Source organism: Pelodiscus sinensis, chromosome 5, assembly GCF_049634645.1.
Source record: "Pelodiscus sinensis isolate JC-2024 chromosome 5, ASM4963464v1, whole genome shotgun sequence".
Classification (NCBI taxonomy): Eukaryota; Metazoa; Chordata; order Testudines; family Trionychidae; genus Pelodiscus; species Pelodiscus sinensis.
This window is the reverse complement of record NC_134715.1, coordinates 5,711,676-5,725,749: the sequence shown is the minus strand read 5'-3', so window position 1 is coordinate 5,725,749 and position 14,074 is coordinate 5,711,676. Positions and strand designations below refer to the sequence as shown.

Genomic DNA, 14,074 nt, shown 5'->3' with positions numbered 1-14,074 from the left:
AAATCCTTCACAAACGCTATTCGATCATAATTCACAGATTTGTGGCTGTTATCCAAGAGACAGTTCTCATGTGGTGGCTTATGCATCATCGCAGGGGCTTACCCACTGTGGCTTCAAGCTGTGCAACTGCCTCAGTTTCCCCCTTCTTCCGGAGTTAAGTAAACTTTGTAGGTGCTTCAATAACTTTGCCCTTCTGGAAATCTAAAGGGTGGAGTCTAAATGAACAATCAAAACCTTCCAGTCACCTTCCCCAGGCTTCATTAGTTTGATGCTGCTCCTAATGAGTCAAAGGTGTGCAGAGAAGCCTTAGTGCAAAGGGGAGTCAGGCCTTACAGCAGCAATGGGCAATCAAGACTAGTGAGCAGGCTGCATGACTGGCCCTCCTCTGTCTCAGTGGGCCGAATGATTTCCAGTGGTGGGTAATCTGTGACCCGTGGCCCACGCACTCCCTCTCTGCCCCTTTCCCCCACACCTCTTGCGCATTGGGGAACTGGAGCCCCACACTTCCCACTACTTCTCCATCCTCCCAGCATTTTGGGGGCACGAATTGGCTGAGTCACTCTCTATCCCTGCTCCTTCCCTTCGTGGCTCGAACAGCCACAAACAGCTGATTCGCGGCATTCCAGCAGAAGGGACCTCGAGAGGTCATCAAGTCCAGTCCCCTGCCCTCCCTGCAGAACTATCCAGTGATGGAGATGCCACAACCTTCCTGGGCAATTTATTCCAATGTTTAACCACCCTGACAGGCAGGAAGTTTTTTCTAATGTCCAACCTAAACCTCCCTTGCTGCAATTTAAGCCCATGGCTTCTTATCCTACCCTCAGAGGCCAACGAGAACAATTTTTCTCTCTCCTCCTTGTGACTCCCTTTTAGGTTCTTGAAAGCTGCTATCCTGTCCCCTCTCAGCCTTCTCCTTTCCAAACTAAACAAGCCCAATTCTTTCAGCCTTCCCTCACAGCTCACATCTTCCCTCCTCTGCCCCTCAGCTGTAGCCTCTGGATTTAATAGCAACGTCTTCTGCAGATCAGCCAGAGAGAGATGCTTGAGGAGCCAGGAGCTCTCATGCCCTCTCCCAATCAAACCCAGTGCCTCACAGAGTAACTAGCCAGAGTTGTTTTTCTTCATGGTTTGCATGCAGCGCCCCCAATGGGGGGGAAAGGAGGCAGTTGCCACCTTACATGGCGTGGTCCGGGTGGTGCTGATGGGCCCTTCTGCCTGAGGCCCCACCCTTTCCAGGGGGCCCAGAGCTGAGCCTCCCCTCATTGCCCTGGGCCCAGCAAAGTCTGTCACTAGCGCTGCTTGCAGGAGTGCGTCCAACTCAGCTTTGCTGTTTTCAAGTGGGGGGAGAGGAGGGACACACACTATCGTGGGGTAAGGCAGTATGAGTCACCGAGGCTTTTAGCCAGACGCTTGTTTACAATCAGCATTCCTGTCCTCAAAAGTCCCGCTCTTGGTCCAAGAGCAAAATAGAATGTTTCTGTGGAAGGCTACGTACGCATTGATAAGATGAGACAGCAGCCCTGTGGTTTGCTCTGGCTGAGGTCACCAAACACGCCCCCTCCCCGCCTTCCGATCCTACCGTCAGCCTGGGCGGTGTGTCTGAGTGTGTTGCTATAGAGAAATCTCTAGAACAGTGTTTCCCAATTTAATTTGGCCACGGAACCCTTTTCATCTTAAAAGAATTTCAAGGAACCCCTAGGAATGCCAGGGTAAAATTTCTCAAGCAATTAAAAAAAAAAAAAAAAAAAAAAGCGCCCTGCTGGAATTGGTCAAGCAAAAAAAGAAAAAAAAAAGTGCAAAATAGACTCTGTCTCTTTAAGAGGGGTTGGGGGAGTGCCGCATTCTCACGGAACCCTTACTTTCATTTTGTGGAACCCCAGGGTTCCGCGGAGCACCAATTGGGAAACATTGTTGTAGAAGGTAGAAACGGACCTGAGTGCCAGTGACAAAGAAATGGTGCCACAGGTCCATTTCTAAAATGGAGAAAAGTTCAGCTGGGTCGAGCTCCTTCCGTGCGTGATTCCACTAGAGAGGAGCCCACGACTCTGAATTTAGATCCAAATCCAATTTTCCTCAAAGTCTGCTTGAACAGAGCGAGTATTCCCATTCATCCCATCACAGAGAGAAGCTCGGAGCTACATTCAACTTACTCCATGCTTAGCAGGGAAGGAGAGGGAGAGAAGCAAGGAAGTAGTTCTGATCCAGCGCTCTAGTTCAGGTCAACGGCTAGTCCTCGCCAACTTCATGCAAAGTCAAAATGTGATGCTTTGAAACAGGCCACCAATTTCTTCTCCTCACTGCAGAGATCTGCTGCCCATTCAGTAACCCTTCCACTGGCGTCAATGGAAGTGTTATGTGCTGACTGGATGCAAAATTGCAACAGGAGCTGCTCAATGCACAGCAGCCGTCCGAACAAGCAAATGCTGTTAGGAACCCTTTGGAAAGGAATGAATAAGAAGCCAGAAAATATCATAAAGCTATTTTGTAAATCCATGCTGCACCCATATCTTGGGTACTGGGTGCAGCTGACCCCATCTCAAATATATATATTAGAATTGGAAAAAGGACGGAGAAGGGCAACAAAAACCCTCACTTAGTTGCCTCCTTTCTAAGCTGAAAAGTCTGAGGGGAAGATACGGTAGAGGGCTATACAATCATGAATGGTGGAGAAAGTGAACTCACAGGCATCAGGTTTAACACCCACAGAAGGAAGTGTTTTGTCACACAACACACGGTCACCCTGTGAAACTCATTGCCAGGGAAAGTTGTAAAGGCCAAAACTCTAATGGCGTTCAACAAAAAATTAGCCAAATTCAACAAAAAATTAGCCAAATTCATGAAGGATCAGTCCATCAGTGATAGTCAGGGACATAAATCTAAATTTTCCCTGTTCTGTTCTTTCCTTCTGAAGCATCTGACATAAGCCACTAGTGGAAGACCAAATCCTGGGCCAGATGACCCATTGGTCTGACAGAGTGTGGCCATTCCAAGACCTGACTTTTCTAAAGAATTATATTTATCCCTTTCGTTTCCCATGCTTACCCACCCTATCATCAGCCCTGCATGGCCAGGGTCAGCTCGCCCCGGGCTGTGAGCCAGCGGCGCTAACTGGACTGGGTCAGGCCAGGCACGTGCATCCTGCCACCAGCAGCTCCACGTGCCCTCCCCCATGTGCTGGGCGGGGGCGGGGCTGCACATGCGCCTTCCCCCAACCTGGGACGCAATTAACCTGCCTGCCCGAATGGCTCGGTCTGGCCCTGCAGAAACAAACACCTACAGGATCTCGATCAGGCATTCTTAAAACTTCAGTACCCACCTGGAGAAGTCGGTTGTGCCATCTATATTTTTTGTTAGACTCTAAGGTGCTGCGGGACCATTTGTTGTTCTTTTTAGTTTTTTCTAAGAAGCAAAAATAATCCTACTAATGAGTTGCCAGAAAGGGACCTCAGTAGAGTCCTGTGCAGATATAAAATTTGTATCCCCATCTGGACTGGCAAAAATGAGCCACAGACATCCACATCCACAGATGCAGAGGCCCACAAACAAAGTGGATATCCACGGTTCTGCAGGGCTCTAGACATCAGAATACTTGCACTGTAGCCAAGTTGCAGTTAATTGGGCTAGAATGTGGCTTTATTTCTTCATTGCATAGTCAGATAAATGTGGAACATGTCGCACTCCCCTTCATAACTGACTAGGGCCAGGGAAGCTAGTGATACAACCAGTGGGCAAAATTTAGTGATGAACCCTACTCATCGGCCATCGGAAGCGTGTTGCATTAGATATCAAGATGGTGATAGCCATGACAAGTTACTTCCCAAAAATTCCTAATGTGGTAAGTAGGCTGGTCAGTAGGTTCCCTTTTTTGCTCAGTTCTAATCATGAGCGGTCACTTTCAGAGCATGATTCTATTACTGGCACTCTCGACTCCTTCTGTTTATTGGAGCTCACGTGTCCACCAAGGTGGCCTTGTCCATAACTGATACCAGCTACAGCATGGATCACAGAGTTTCTCTCTCAGAACTGGGAAACTCAGCTGCATCAGTTCATCTCTGGCAATGGACTATTAAAAGTCCATTCCACAATTCTAACAGGACGTGAGGCTATGTCTGTACTGGGAAGGTTTGGTGTTAAAAAATGCTGTTGTCGGCAAAAGTGAATATCAGTCACACTGTTTCTTCTGCCTCCCATGCTCAGCATTTCATGGCCACATTGCTAGCTGCCCTGTCGACAGATAAAGGAAAGCAATCCGAGAAAGCATCCCGCAGTGCAGTGTTGTGGGAAGGCAGAGCTGATCCCTGAGCTTCAAGGCGGCATCATGAGTAGCTCTGGGAGCTCTCCAGGCTGAGAAATGTCAAAACAGCACAGCAGTCTCTCCAGCCCTCCCCTTGCAGTGGCAGTCTGCCTGATGCTGTGTGCCTAGCAAGGCAGAACAGGAGCGTGCCAATGATTTGCTCTGTTTCCCAAATGAAGCAGCTCACTCAGCTGTCAGATACTTCCCAGAGCTTTGAAAGGGGAGGGGAACATGCCTGCAGGGCAGCAGAGATCACAAAACACTGAGCACAGCCATCAGGGCAGGCATTGTGGGATATAGGCGGAAGCCAGGTCTTTACAAAACAAACAGCAAAATTCATACTGGCTCTTTGTCGACAAGAAAGGAGGGAGGGAGACAAAAGTCTCTCCCAGGGCTGAAAGTTTTGTGTCACCAAAACTGGGTGTTTTTCGCAACAAAGTCGAATTGCAGTATAAACGTTCTCACTGTTGTCACCAAAAGACCATTTTTGGCAACATAACGTACCAGTGTAGACAAGGCCTAAGCAACACGTCTCTTGAAACCACAGGAAGGAATTGGTTGGACCAATGCACCCACCCTTATCAAGGATAAAGAAAGTTTCTTCTCTCCTCCATAATACACCAACATTGCTAGGTGCACAAAGATTGTGCCCTGAGTCTGTCGTAGCACTTCCTCACAAAGATGTGCTTTTGGGGTCTCAGCAAAGTCCCACTGGAGCCAATGAAAAGAATCCCATTGAGCTCAATGGAGACTTGCACCAGGCCTTCAGGGAAGAAACCCCTTACTTGTGACGGTAACAAAGAAATTGACAAGGGAAGAGAAACCACAGTTGACTTTCCACCAACTCTCTATGCAAAAAAATGATAAAACCCAGGCAAATAATGTCACTTACTCATTTACAGCTAATTGACCTAAGGTGAGCCCAACCCACTTAATCTTTCTCAGGAGTAAGCAACTTCCACCAACTGGGAAGGGGGGTGGTTTCCGGTCTGTGTTTAGTTTGTGCCTGTTCCAGAGCCTGTGGTTTGCCCCTTCTCTTATCACCTTGTGTATAGTTAACAATAGCATTGATTTCCCAGTTGCGAAGATGACTCCTGCATTCCTCAACTGGAAAAAAATAAGACTCTGTCCTTTTGGCAGGACATTTTTCTTTTGAGACTGACATTTAGCAAGTCAGGTCAAGTTGAATGTATTACACTCAACATTTGGTTACTCTGCCTCTGAAGGTTTCTACATGGAAATCATTTGGGGAATCTACCAGAGAAATACAAAAAGGAAAACCCAAATAAAAGGAGATGGAACCACACCAGGGAGGAAAAAAAGAGTATACTGTACAAAATCTACAAGGATTTGTGTATTTGAGGGGTTATTCAAAGAGGGGGGCTCTTATTGAAGTCTATAAAAGACAACCCCAGGAACTGAGAATCTGAAAACTTCCCAATCAACATGTGAACCTGCCTTGACCACAACAAACTCCATCTCACTAAAAATGTGTCTAGAGCAGACAGAACAAACCATAAAACTTACCTCTTGTTCACCTACCAGTCCCTGTGCATAGACTGTAGCCAAGCAAAATCTAGATGGATTCAGACTGACACACATTTAACTTCAACCACAAAACAAAAAACAACAACAAAAGTCATGTCAGACAAAGGAGAACCATTCCAAAACACAACTAGTCTGTTAACTTTGGTTGGCTGAAAATGTTCGATGTGAATTGTTTTTTGACAGACAATTGGGTTATTTACTAAATGCATTTTTTTGGTGGAACGCAGATGCATTCCATAGAAAGTTTTGACTGTTCCTCAAAAAACTGAAAACCCGCAAACCAAAAGTTGAATTTTTCACTGGGAAGTTTAGATTAAACTCTTCACTCCCCTATAATTCTCTTTTAAACTTTCCAAGCAAAAACAAATGATTTTCCAACCAGCTCTGTTGTTGACATGATGCAGAACTGCCTTCAAGCAGCTGGAATCAAAACTAGCCAAAATTTAGCCTGAACCACTTATACCACCATTAAATACATTCAGTAATAAAACTGAGCCTGGATCTACTATGGTACCATCATATGGCTCCCATTATGTCTAGCTTGGTCAGATGCGATCCTGTTCTATATGCTCTGTAGCATACAGCTAAAATTCTGTACCAAAATTCTTGGATTCTGTGGTACTCCAATGCATTTGAGGGAAATTCTGTGGCAGCTTCCTTTACATTAAAATTGAGGTTTTCCACAGAGTTAATTATTAATACACCAAGGATAATTATTCCTCTGTTCTGTTGATGTTCAGTCCATTTATTTTACATCTGCCACTTTTGAGGTGTTGAAGTCTTGTCTATTGACAGCATGTCACTGCTCCAGACTGTGCCAAAGGGTTGATTGGAAGTTTTAACATCTGTTTCCAACTATTTGTAGACAGAAGCAGCTAGCTGGCTGCACCAGGTACACCTCTGTTCCTGTGTGCAAGATTTTCCTTATACCCAGAAGGGCTAGAAGCAGTATATTTAAATGAAAGCGCTTCAGGAGCAAAATTGCATTGCATTGTGTGGATTCTGTGCCATGCTTGGCAGTCCCAGCTTCTTGGAGCACAAAGTTGGGATGTTAAATGTCAATGAACTGGCTAATTGAATAGTCGATAAGGGTGCTCCCTCGCCAAAAGATAAAAGCAGCTGTTGCTACACTTCAAAGGCGAAAGCGCTGCAGGGAGAACAGGGCCAGCGGGGCGGCACCTACAGCATTTCAAAACGGCAGCACCACGTGCTCAGCTGACCCCAGGTTCCACGTGATGATGCCACTTTGAAACATTGAGGACTCCTTCCCCTCCCTCTCCCCCCACCCCTTGCTGCCTCTTTCTGATAGAGGCAGCAAGGGGAGGGAAGCAACTCGTCGACTACTCATTCACATCCCTAGCACAAAAGGTCCTAAGCATGATACATCCTACAAGGTCACTCTCCACTGCCTGGTCCCTTACACCTCCTTTGCCCATGTATAAACAGTGGCACAAGGAGCCAGGAAAGATTGCATCAGGGTCTGATGTGGCTGCCTAGAGGAACAGATGATGAAATGTGCAAGCAAGAGATGTTCACATGCTCACACAGAGTCTGATCCAACATCCTTCCAAGTCCATAGAAAGGCTCCCTTTGAACTTCAGTGGGAATTGGGGTCGCTAGGAAACGGAGATGTTCGATATCCCTCAGGATTGGGCCATAAGCCAGCAGCCAAATATTGGTTTTTAAGGGGATGTTAGCAATTAAAGAGAAGAGTGATTTGTTCTTAAAGCAATGGACAGGACTAGACAAGGCAACCCAATCGGCACCTTTCCCAAACTGCCTCTTCCAGAGGGATTTGCTTCATTCCCTGGAACGTGCACTTTCCCAGTGCTTCTTACAGCACAAGGGGTCCTAAGCATGGTGGTCACCAGGAGACTTCCCCGTGCAGCAAGCACACCATTGACTGCAGGAGTCAGTAGGCTTTGTGAACACCTGCCTGAATCACAAACACAGGAGGGATTTCAGGTTAAAGATCACGTCCTCTCTCAGCCCACCCTATGTGGAGCAATAGTTACATCTATACACTTGGTGGAGCCCAGGAAATGTTTCCACTTTTGAAGAAATGCCTCTTTTGCCCCTGATTTTGTACTTCCCAGCCAAGATAGGCCTGGCGTTCTGCTTGAGTAGGCAGGTGAAACTCAGCCTGAAAATTTTTAAAGGCTTATAACCCCTCTGAAAGACCATGTGCCCGGTTTTGAGACAAATCTAGGTCGGTGCATGGTTCCCATTGCTTCCAGGTGTCACTCAATAGTTCGCACTGACTGAGACCTTCTGGGGTCATTCAACCCAGGTGTCAAAGCACAGCAAACCCAAGGGGACCAAAGTTACCCCATTTCTCCAAACTCCAGGGCAGCTGTCTTTTCAGAGAAGGCAGTTTCTGTAGGTTCTTAACACCCTGAAGAGACAACAGCCATGATATGCCTTCTCCTACTCATCCAGCTACATTCTTCTAATTGCAGAGGCATTGATACTGTCAGCAATTGCTCTCTATGGGGCTTTGCATTGCACAGAACAGCTCACAAACATACCATGGAGATAGGTGCTTTGTAGGGCACTAGAGAGATCTCCATTTTAGAGATGGGGGACACAGGGGCGGTGATGTTGCCGACCTAACATCCTAGTGTGAGCCCCTCCCCCCTAATTCCAGGCAAAGTTTGTGAGCGGGGGGGATGCGGCTCCCCTGCGAAGATTAAAGCCTCATAAGAAGTCAGTGCAAGAGCTGGCAGCAAGGAACAGAAGCCGAGTCTCCTGACTTCCAGGGTTGCTCCTGTCCACCAGACCACACTGCCCCCCCCCCCTCAATTGGTCCAACCAGTCGGACCAGAGACCAGACCCATGCAGAAAAATCATAATCCCCAGCTTCACAAATCAGAGATTTCAACCCATGCATCCAATTGCCAGGATATTGCAACAGGTTGCGTTCGGTTTACCCAAGAGGAGTTTTATTGTCCCACTTGGTCCAGGGCCAGTCACACCAGAGCTCTGTTTATAACTGCTGCTAATTGTTTCTGTTATGCATGTCTGTGTGCTGACTGTTGCCCCATCTGCTGGCAGGACATCTAGTTTTCTCTAGGCCCAGGCTGTCTAATAATTAAGTGGGCGATTGCTGCTACTGAGTGTGCCAGTCAGGACAGGCAGAGCCCAGAGCAAAGCACATGCAAGAACCCATCCTCTCTCCACAATTAAGGCAGATCCCACCACTTCTTCTGGTCCACGACCCCTCTCACTGATCCGAGTTATCGCCAAGCTCTGCGGCCACTGACATCCTCTCCCATTGCGTGGGAGAAGGCAGTCCAGCAGCTCGGTCGGGGTATCACAGATTTCCACTGTACCCAGACAGCGCTATGGATGGGGAGTCAGGGATGGTGCAGAGAGATGCCTACAGGTGGTGCATGTCTCTTGGAAGAGTAAGGCCTCTTGGCAACCATCGGAAAGCAAGCAGGACTGGTAAAGTGCTCGTGCCAGGGAATGAAGGAAATCCCTTTGGAAGAGGCACGGATCTCAGGCAGCCACTAGAACCACCGAGAGAAGCCACAGATGGAGAAAACCCACCAAAATCACGGAGTCCCTCTGGGCACGTTAGAGCAGCTGGAGGGAGACCCAGCTGCAAGCCAATCAGAAGGGGAAAGTGCCCCCAAACCCAAAGTCATGGACCTATTGGCTAGTATGGCCCCATCTCAAGAGCCTGCACAGTAGTAGGGATAAAGGCCAATAGCAGTCTGGACTCCTGAATCATAGAACTGGAAGGGACCTCGAGAGGTCATCGAGTCCAGTCCTCTGCCCTCACGGCAGGACCAAGCACTGTCTAGACCATCCCTGACAGTTCAGAGCAAGTTAGACAGACACCTGGATCAGTGATGGAGGTTCGACAACTTCCCTAGGCACCTTATCCCGGTGCTTAACCACCCGGACAGGTTGGACATTAGGAAAAACTTCCTAAACCCCCCTTGCTGCAATTTAACCCTATTGCTCCTTGTCCAATCCTCAGAGGTCAAGAAGGTGAATTTTTCTCCCTCCTCCTTGTAAGAGCTTTTTAGGTGCTTGAAAGCTGCTTGCATGTCTCCCATCTTCCTTCTTCCAAACTAAACAAGCCCAGTTCTTTCAGCCTACCCTCAAATCCTTCCGAATACGTTCCGGAGAGAAGCGCAAGCCGCCACTGAAGGGAAGGCAGGCGCCCGAGTCAGAGGTGGCAAAAAAACCCAGAACAGAAGAGAAAGTAAAAAGCCGATGTGATTGAGACCGTGGCCTTGGCTGGAATGGTAAAAGGAGGAGACACCTAAGGATTGTGTCTTATTTCACTCTGTCCCGTCTGCGTCTCCCAGGATTAGTGAGGGGCTATCCAGACCAACGCACAGAAGTGGTGCAATGGAAGGTTTTTGCCAGGAAAGCACTTAGCCAGGAAACTCTCCTGGGACCTCCAGCAATCGTCCTCCTGGCCTAGAACAACAACAGTGGGTGACCTTGGCTTAGGCACTCCTTTACCCTTTGCGTGCTTGGGAACAGCGCCACTTCCTCGCCGACTGAGCAAAGATTTTCACAGGTGATGCAACAGGCCAAGATTTATCTTTGAACCCTTTCATAAGCAACCTGGTGTCTGGCACCTGGCGATCATAAGACCATCTGCTTGAGGTGACATCAGAGGTTTGCAACACAAGTGGTGGATGTAGCGTACTTGGACTTTGAGAACACCTTTGACACAGTCCCTTGGCAAAGGCTCTTTAGCAACATGAGCTGTCATGGGATAAGAGGAAAGGTCCTTGCATGGATCAGTAACTAGTGAAAAGACAACAAGCACAGAGGAGGAATAAGTAGTGTGTGCGCACAATGGAGAGAGGGGACTACCAGGTTCCCCCTCAAGCATATATACCGGGACTAGGGATGTTAAATTTAGTTTAATCAACTAATTGACTAGACGATGGAGAGACGGTGCTAGAGGAAACTGGCTTTTAAGCCCACTCCCCCCAGCACCAGCTCCTGCTCCTCCCCTCCCCTCCCCCTACTTGCTGCCAGCAAGGGTGGAGAGAAGCGACTAGTCAAGGGACTAGTCAACTATCTGATAAACCTATCGGATAGTCGACTAGTCACTTACATTCCTAACTAGGACCTCTGCTGTCCAACATATTAATAAGTGATGAGGAGAAAGGGGTAAACAATGAGGGACAAAGTTTGCCGACGATACCATATTACTCAAGATCATTAAGTCCATAGCAGACTGTGAAGAGTTGCAAAGAGATCTCACGAAGGGCAACACCATGGCCAATGAAATTCAGTGTTGATGAATGCAAAGTAATGCTCATCGGAAAACAACCGCAACGAAGCCAACAAAACAATGGGGTCTAAATTAGCTGTTACCACTCGAGAACAAGAGCTTAGAATCACTACGGCGAGTTCGCTGAAAAAAAGCTATCTGATGTGCAGCGGCGTTCAAAAATGCGAATCATGTTGGGAACCACAAGGAAAAGGATAGCTAACGAGGCAAATCTTATAATGCCGCTATATAAGTCCCTGGCATGCCCTGAATACTGCGTGCAGATCTGGTCACCCCGTTTAAAAAAAATGTATTAGAAATAGAAAAAGAGAGGCAGAGGAGGGTAACAAAAATGATATGGGGCATGGACCAGCTTCCGTCTGAGGACAGATTAGAAAGACTGGGGCTGTATCACTTAGAAAAGAGAGGACTAAGGAGGGATATGATCGTTAAAAATCTGACTGCCAGATGCTGGGACTAGACAACAGGCGATGAGTCACTTGCTAACTGCCCTGTTGGGTTCATTCCTTCTGAAGTAGCTGGCACTGGCCCCAGTTGGCAGGCAGGCTACATGGACCATAGGGACGACCCCATCTGGCCGTTCCACTCCACCATACGGAACGTGACCAGGGCACTTCCATCAATGGTCTCTCTCTCTCCCAGGCCACGGCTCCACCCTAGCCTGATAACGCCAGGAGCCTCCGTGGTGCGCAGGCAGCCAGTGGCAGGTGCTGTTGAGTCGGATGGAGCCACGAGGCGATGCCCCGCAGGGGGTGTGACATGTACCCATTGCAATTGGCCTGCACCAGCAGCTGAGGCGGGACTCGGGAGGGAGAACAGCAGCGGAGGCGCAGCATGACTTCGACGTAATCCCAGCAGTGTAAAAATCAGAATCAAGCCAAGGTGAACCAGGTCCTGTATATCGCATGATAAGTGTCTGGGTTGCTACCTGATGGGCAGTAATGGTGAACACCAGCGGCTGCAGGTGAGTGTTCCCTGCAAGCTGAGTGCCTGGGCAGCTATCCAGGAGAGATTCAAATGCCTCCCAGCTGATTAGCAGAGCACCCACAGCTGGCAGCACGTTTCTACTGGTGGTGCACGTCTGCACATCCCTCTGTGCTCATAACAAAATTTATTCCACCCATGGACAGAAAATATTAGAGGGAACATTGCTTCTGGTACCCCCCTCCCAAGCCATGGATTGGTTGAGTCCAGCCAGGCATGATGGATGGGCACCTCTCTCACTCTCTTATCTTCTTCTCCAACATCCCAGCTTCACTTTAAAGAAGGAACATCTCTAGGTGTGCTAGTTCTGGAGGGAAAACGCCTCAAATAACATGACCCAAGTGCCTGCAGAGAATCTGGAGACGACAAACTCACTGGGCCCCTGGACAAGGCAGGGGAGGGCAGCTCTGTGCCCCAAAAGGGGCGGGGTCTAGGGTGGAAGGGGCAGGGCTGAGACCCAGAGCACGCCATGCCTACCCCAAAGAGTCCTCAGTGCCACACGGAGCTCTGATGGTGATTTAAAGGGCCCAGGGCTCCCTTTTACTCCCCCCATCCACCCATTTGGCGCCTGTATCCTCCACGGGGAAAAAGCCAGCCATCTTCGGAATAGAACATGGCAGCTATTCCGCAAGAGGCCAATCATTGCGGGGAAGTGGAGTAGCTGGCCATGATTTGTTATCTTCCAATTGCCCTGTCATTGCTAAGAGATGCTCTGGGAGGAGACTGCTTGGTTTTGAGCTGCCCTGCTTAATGATGTTCAGACGCTCCTCTTTTCCATGCCAGGCTCTGCTCTTTCTTACACTGCCTGGAACTGGAGCGGGATGGCTGAAAAGACCAACGCAGAGAAGAGCAGTAACACTAAGGGTATACAACGTGGTATACAAGCACATGGCTTTGGACCTACCATCCTAAAGGTAAAACAGTGCAATAAATGCTCAACGTCAGTCACTATTGTTTATATAGTAAGCTGGAGATTTGCTCGATATGCAGGGCCGGCCCACAACATTTTGGCACCTGAGGCGGGGAGCTCATATGATGCCCCCTTGCCACCTTGCTTGGGCCAAAACTTTGAAAGGTCTCAATTCTGCTGCCTTCCTGTTCTACTCCACTCATGGTCCTGCTCTGCTACCTGCCCCAATAAAAGGAGAACTAACAACTTAAAATGCCTTTTCCAATAAGTGTGAACGAGTGGCGCTCCCCCGCACAGTCTGGCACCTGGGGCGGCAGCCTCAGTTCGCCTCATGGTAAGGCCAGCCCTGTCTATGTGGAGGATTTTGGATTTAAGTCGGGCAGTAGATTGTTTGCACGAGAATTGTGCACATGCACAATTAGGAGTTTTGTTCTCTTTCAGCCGTCTGGATCCCTCTGCCCGCAGGCCCTTACTCGGCATCTCAGGGGACGACATGGGCCTGCTAGCCAAGACCCGCACCTGATTCAGATCTTGTCCATCCTCATTCCTCACCCTGGTAACCGGAAATCAAGCTACCACAAGAACTTGGCTGGCGTGGGCCTTGGCTTTTACAAGTGTGTGCACGCGTCTGAATGAGTTTTCTGCTTCCTGGAATTGGCATGTCAAGAGAATATTCCTTGACTCATTGTCCACACATACCCTGGCATCACCTGCACCCAGGCACCAGAAACAGGGCCACAATTAGACCTGTGTGAACTTTTGTTCATCCAATAAAAGAAAACACATTTCTTTGCGCTCCAAGCGACTCATAAATGTGGGTCAATGAAGAGTTTCAGCTGGGAAGTTTTTTTAAATGTTTAAATATTTCTGTGTTGCTGGCAGACTAGATGCTAGCTCATGCCAAGGCCTCAAGCCAATTCACTTATGTATTAGTATAGATCAAAATGACTGCTAGATGTAGAAAAGCATAGTTGGTGTTTAAACCTCATGAAAACGAATGCTTGTCACTTGTGTTGTGTTCACCGATCCGTATCCCATTATGGCAGGATAGCAAACACTGACACACCAC

General features: G+C 48.3%; 1 long non-coding RNA gene across 1 annotated transcript; it reads left to right on the top strand.

The window, feature by feature from the left end:
• Positions 1 to 9,331: 9,331 nt before the first annotated feature.
• On the top strand, positions 9,332 to 13,764 carry LOC142829512 (uncharacterized). Its single transcript, XR_012903947.1, has 3 exons — positions 9,332 to 10,382; positions 11,754 to 13,009; positions 13,447 to 13,764. It is a non-coding gene; the product is annotated as an uncharacterized LOC142829512 (long non-coding RNA).
• The last annotated feature ends 310 nt before the right edge of the window (positions 13,765 to 14,074 follow it).